Source organism: Pinus tabuliformis, chromosome 1_1 (assembly GCF_031772625.1).
Source record: "Pinus tabuliformis cultivar Carrire ecotype Pingquan chromosome 1_1, CPIR1, whole genome shotgun sequence".
NCBI lineage: Eukaryota > Viridiplantae > Streptophyta > Pinopsida > Pinales > Pinaceae > Pinus > Pinus tabuliformis.
The window spans coordinates 307,757,008-307,763,007 of NC_142297.1; positions in this window are offsets into that span (position 1 = coordinate 307,757,008).

Below are 6,000 nucleotides of genomic sequence, written 5' to 3' on the forward strand. Positions count from 1 at the left end.
TATTTATAATATTATATGCTTGATACATCTCACATATATTAAATTATTAAATAATTTCACTTAATGATCTGAGAATCCATCACATTACATTGTGGTGATAAATATACATCCAAACAAATTTGAGAAAATAATTCATCCTAATGAAAATTATAATTATAATTGAAATTTGAAATTCTTTACTCAATCGAGGCAACGTCAATAAGTATAATTAAAAAATGAAGGTCTCACAAAATCATAGAATTTGTACACAATTGGAATTGGGTATGGGAAGCCTTGTTTTCCAATAAATTTCCATTTTCCCCTAGTAGAGAATCCTTTGGTAAAATTCAAAGGCATGTAAGCGATTGTTCGCGTAGAAATAAATTGAACATGTATATGAATTAGGTTGGCCTTGGTACGAAATTGGAATTGGGTATGGGAAACCTCTTTTTCTAATAATTTACATTTACCCCTTGTAGAGAAGCCTTTGGATAAAGTCTAAGGCATGTAAGAGACTGTTCACATAGAGAAAATTGAATGTGTATACGAGTTATGTTGGCCTTGATACGAGATACGAATTGGGTATGAGAAACCTCATTTCCCAATACGTTGGGTCCCTATAAAACTAGTGATTACCCCATTACTATTGTAGTTGTATCCCTTATTAATATTTTTGTGCCCCATAGAACCCCTCTATTGTTATTTTTGTGGCTTTATATTATTATTGTTAGGTAGGTTGGGTTATATTGTGACTCCTTAGACTCCTATATAGAGAAAGGAGGTTTTGTCATTTGAATCATCCAAGAATTGTTCATTTGTGTAATGTAAAGGAGGTTTCCCCCTCAAAGAGGCTGAGTTCTAAGGCGTTCAACTATTTTTTCTATCTTTTTGTGAGCTGGTTTCATAACATTTGGTATCAGAGCTTTGGATTCTAGGGTTTCGTTGCTCCAAATAGGGCATCGTGGAATTTTCGCTATAACCTTTTTCGACGACGTTTCAGAAGCGAAACAAAAAACCCATTTGAGAAGAAATTGTACTAAATCTCGGGTCCAAATTTTAGAGCTTTTTACGCTATATTTGGGGAGATATGATCTGAGGAAGTTGGTCTTTTTGCAGACTTCTGAATTACATTCCAAACAGGTGACCTGGGGAAAATCGTCATAACTTTCTCTCTGAGCATCAGATTGAAATTTCGTAAGATGGTACAAAAAGAGGACGGAATATAGTTTCTTGTCATTATTTTTAAGAGCCAAAGGTGGAAACAGTGACTCGTGGCACGTCATACAAGTTCGCTCTATTGAACTAGTTATTAATCAGGTCATCTTGGGAGATTGTGCATAACTCTTCCTTGGAGAATCCAATTTGGATCAGATTGGTTGCATTGGAAAGAGGACACAGAGAGATACTACTTTCTGCGATTTCAGAACTAGATGATCCAAAATTACAGAGATACATCAAATTCAATATCAAGCTTCTACAAAGTGAAAAAAGGTGTGTAGTTTTTTTAAATTTTTGCATAAGCTTGGTTTGAAAAATTAGTTTGAATCGGTAATTGATGCCCCAAGGAAAAAAATACAAACACCTAGTAAGCAACCTGAAAGCTCTAGCATGACTCATGAAGAAGAGGAAGAAATGCAACATGATATATCAAAATTACGAGACCAAGTGCAACAAGTGTCACTTGCACAAAAAGCAACAAAATCTAAGATGGATGGTTTAAGGAAAGAGAAGCTAAGATGGATGGTTTAAAGAAAGGTGTAGAAGCTAATATGGATTGTTTAAAGAGAGGCGTAGAAGCTAAGATGGATGGCATGGAATCTAAGATGAATGGCATGGACGCTAAAATTGATGGCATGGATGATAAGATGGAAGAATTGAAGATAAATATGAATAAGTTGCTACAAGAAATGGTCACTAATGGTGAAAGGGTAGTAAAGGAAACTCATGATGAGAACAAAAGAAATGTTAATCATGTTTCCATAGACTCTAATGTGGGATCAAAGACCCACCATATTCCAAAAATCGATATGAGGAAGTTTGATGGCAAGGATCCCGCAACATGGATATTACAGATGGAGAAATTTTTCGATCTCAACAATGTGTAAAACACACAAAAGGTATGTATTACAACTTTATATTTGGAACCAAATCAGTTTGTATGGTATCAATGGCTTTGCTCTCGTAAACAAATTATCACTAGGGCAATTTTTACAGAAGAATTGATAGCACATTATGAGGATACAAAATGCAAAACTTTTTTTAGCCAATTGATAAGTCTCAAACAAAATGGTTCAATAATGGAGCACATTGAGGAGTTCCAAAAATTGAACATAAGGGTAAAAAATATTCCATAGGAGCATAGGATCGATGTGTTCATAGGGACTTTAAAGGATAATATCCAACATGATGTTCACCTTTGGGAACCTGATTCATTAGAGAAGGCATTCAGGTTAGCAAGAAAAATGGAAAGAAAAATATTGCAACCAGGAAGCATACCACTCACAACTATAAAGATGGAATTGTTTTTGCCCCTAGTCTTCCACAACCTAAGGTTGACACCACAACAATTGGAAGAAAAAAGAGAAAAATGGCTTTGTTACAGTTGTGACAACAAATACACTAAAGGTCATAAGTGTGGTGAGAATCAATTATTCTATATAGATTGTGAAGAGGAAGAAGAAAAGGAGCAAGAAAGGTCAAAAGAAGAGGATATACTCCAGGAAAAAAGCCTAGATAAATAAGAAATGAATCCAACCATATCTTGTAATGCATTGGCAGGAATTACCATTCCTCAAACCATCAAGATAGAAGGACAAATCAAGAAGAAAAAGGTAATAGTGTTGATTGATTCAGGAAGTACCCACAATTTTATTCATTGTAAGGTAGCAAAAGAATTGAATTGCTTCTTATATCCAGCACCAGAGTGTTAAGTGATGGTTGCAAATGGAGGAACAATTAATTGCTCTAGAAAGTGCCATAATATCAAGCTATCCATGGGAGAATATGTATTGACTAGCCCAATGCTTTCCATTCCAATGGGAGGTGTTGATGTTGTACTAGGAGTCCAATGGCTACAATCCTTGGGTACAATAGCTTTTAATTTTCAAGAACTTTTCATGAAATTCTCTGTGGAAGGAAAGGAAGTTGAATTAAGGGGTATTGGAGGGAAACCGGGAAAGATAATCAGCTCTAACCGTATGACAAAGCTTTTAAAAAAGGATCAAAGAGGTTTAATTGCACAATTATGTTCGCTAGATGTTTCCACATTGGAATCATCTATTTCTCCAGATCTCCAAAAAGTCTTGGACAATCATTCCAAGGTATTTGAGACTCCCAAAGGTCTTCCACCTATTCGTGATCATGATCATGCTATTCATCTGATTCTAGGAAGTGTTCCTCCAAACATCAGGCCGTATAGATATCCCTATTCCCAAAAGAGTGAAATTGAACGTATGGTTGCAGAAATGCTAGAGGCTAGTATAATTCAACCGAGTCAAAGTTCTTTCTTTGCTCCAGTAGTATTGGTGCATAACAAGGATGGATTATGGTGCATGTGTCCAGATTATAGGGAGCTCAACAAGCTCACTATTAAAGATAAGTTTCCCATTCCTGTCATTGATGAATTACTGAATGAATTGCATGGATCAATTTACTTCACCAAGTTGGATCTTCGTTCAGGATATCATCAAATCAAAATGAAGACTGAAGACATTCCAAAAATAGCATTTAGAACTCATGAGGGTCATTATGAATTTTTGGTCATGCCTTTTGGCCTTACCAATGCACCTTCAACATTTCAAGGTTTGATGAATTCCATTTTAAAACCATTCCTTAGAAAAATTTTGTTAGTATTGTTTGATGATATACTAATCTACAACAAGTCTTGGAAGGATCATGTTGAACATGTTGACAGGGTGCTACAACTATTGGAGGAGAAACAATTATATGCAAAAAGATCCAAATGTTTCTTTGGAGTACAAGAGGTGGAATATCTGGGTCATATTGTATCTCATGAAGGAGTTAAGGTAGACCCTATCAAAATTAAAGCCATTAAGGAATGGAAAATCCCCACATCCATAAAGCATCTGTGAGGATTTCTCGGGTTGACAGGGTATTATCGTAAGTTTGTTAAGAATTATGGGAGAATAGCAGCACCTCTAACAACATTATTGAAGAAAGATGCATTTTCATGGACTCCAGAAGCAACAAAGGCCTTCGAGCATCTTAAAGAGGCAATGTACCAAGCACCAATCTTAGCTACACCAGACTTCACAAAAACCTTTATTGTGGAATGTGATGCTTCAGGAAATGGAATTGGTGTTGTTTTAATGCAAGATGAAAGACCCATTGCTTTTGAAAGTCGTCCAATCAAGGGAAAGTTTTTACATAAAGCTATTTATGAGAAGGAAATGTTGGCAATACTCCATGCACTTAAGAAATGGTTACCCTACCTAATGGGAAGGCACTTCAAGGTAAAAACGGATCATGATAGCCTTAAATACTTTTTAGAACAAAGATTATCCTCTGAAGAGCAACAAAAGTGGGTCACAAAGATGTTGGGTTATGACTTTGAGATTATCTACAAAAAAGGGAAGCAAAATGTGGTGGCAGATGCACTCTCAAGAAAGGATGAGGATGTGGAAGCGTTGTTGTGCGTCATTTCTATTATCCAACCAAATTGGATAAACGAAGCAAGGGAGGAATGGAAGAATGATGAAGAAGTGTGGGCACTTATTCGAAAGTTACAACAAGACTCTAGTACGTTTGATACATTTAGCTGGCAAAATGGTTCGTTATAGTACAAAGATCACTTATACCTCTATAAGAATTCCCAGCTAAAACAAAAGATTCTTATGGAATTGCACACTTATCCCTTAGGAGGGCACTCAGGATTTTTAAAAACTTACCATAGGGTTAAGAAGGAATTTTTTTGGGATGGCCTTAAATCAAATATTCAAAAGTTTGTGGTGGAATGTTTGGTTTTCCAACAAAATAAAGTTGAAACAATTAAGACACTGGGTCTATTACAACCTTTATCCATTCCAAGCCAACGTTGGGAGGAGGTTTCAATGGATTTTATCACAGGTTTACCAAAGTCTGAGGGAAAGAGTGTCATCATGGTGGTAGTTGATAGAATTACCAAGTATGCACACTTTTGTGCATTATCACATCCATTTAAAGCTAGTACAGTTTCTATTGCATTTATGGAAACAATTCAAAAGCTACATGGAAACCCAAAGATTATTGTAAGTGACAGAGATCCCATTTTCACTGGAAATTTTTGGACAGAATTATTTTCTTGTCTCGGTACTCAGTTAGCTCATAGCTCATCTTATCATCCTCAATCTGATGGGAAAACTGAGATAGTAAACAAATGTTTGGAAATATATCTTCGTTGCTTTGTATCTGATAAACAGACAAAATGGGTCAAATGGTTGCCTCTAGCTGAATGGTGGTATAACACTTCCTTCCACACAACAACAAAAGTGACCCCATTTATGGCACTTTATGGATATCAGCCACCATCCATCACATCATATTTAAGAGAAAATTCTAAGGTTCAAGCAGTGGAACATCACATCGAACATCAACAACAAGTCCTCCAACTCTTAAAGGATAACCTCGTGTTGGCACAGAATAGAATGAAACAACAGGCAGATCAACATCGCAGCGAAAGAAGTTTTGATGTAGGTGATTGGGTATTCCTACGACTACAACCATATAAGTAAATGTCCCTCAAGCAAGCTAAGAAGGATAATAAATTATCACCGAAGTATTATGGTCCGTACAAGGCGTTGCAAAAGATTGGTACTATGGCATACAAATTGGAGCTTCCTGCAGCTTCTTGATTGCACCCAATTTTCCACGTTTCATGTTTAAAGAAGGTTATAGGTGATAAGCTCCCAGCTCAAACAATATTTCCAGAACTTGACGAGGAAGGAAAAATTATATTGGAACCAGAAGCAGTCACAGAAGCAAGAACTCGACAGTTACGAAATCGATCAATTTCGGAGTATCTTA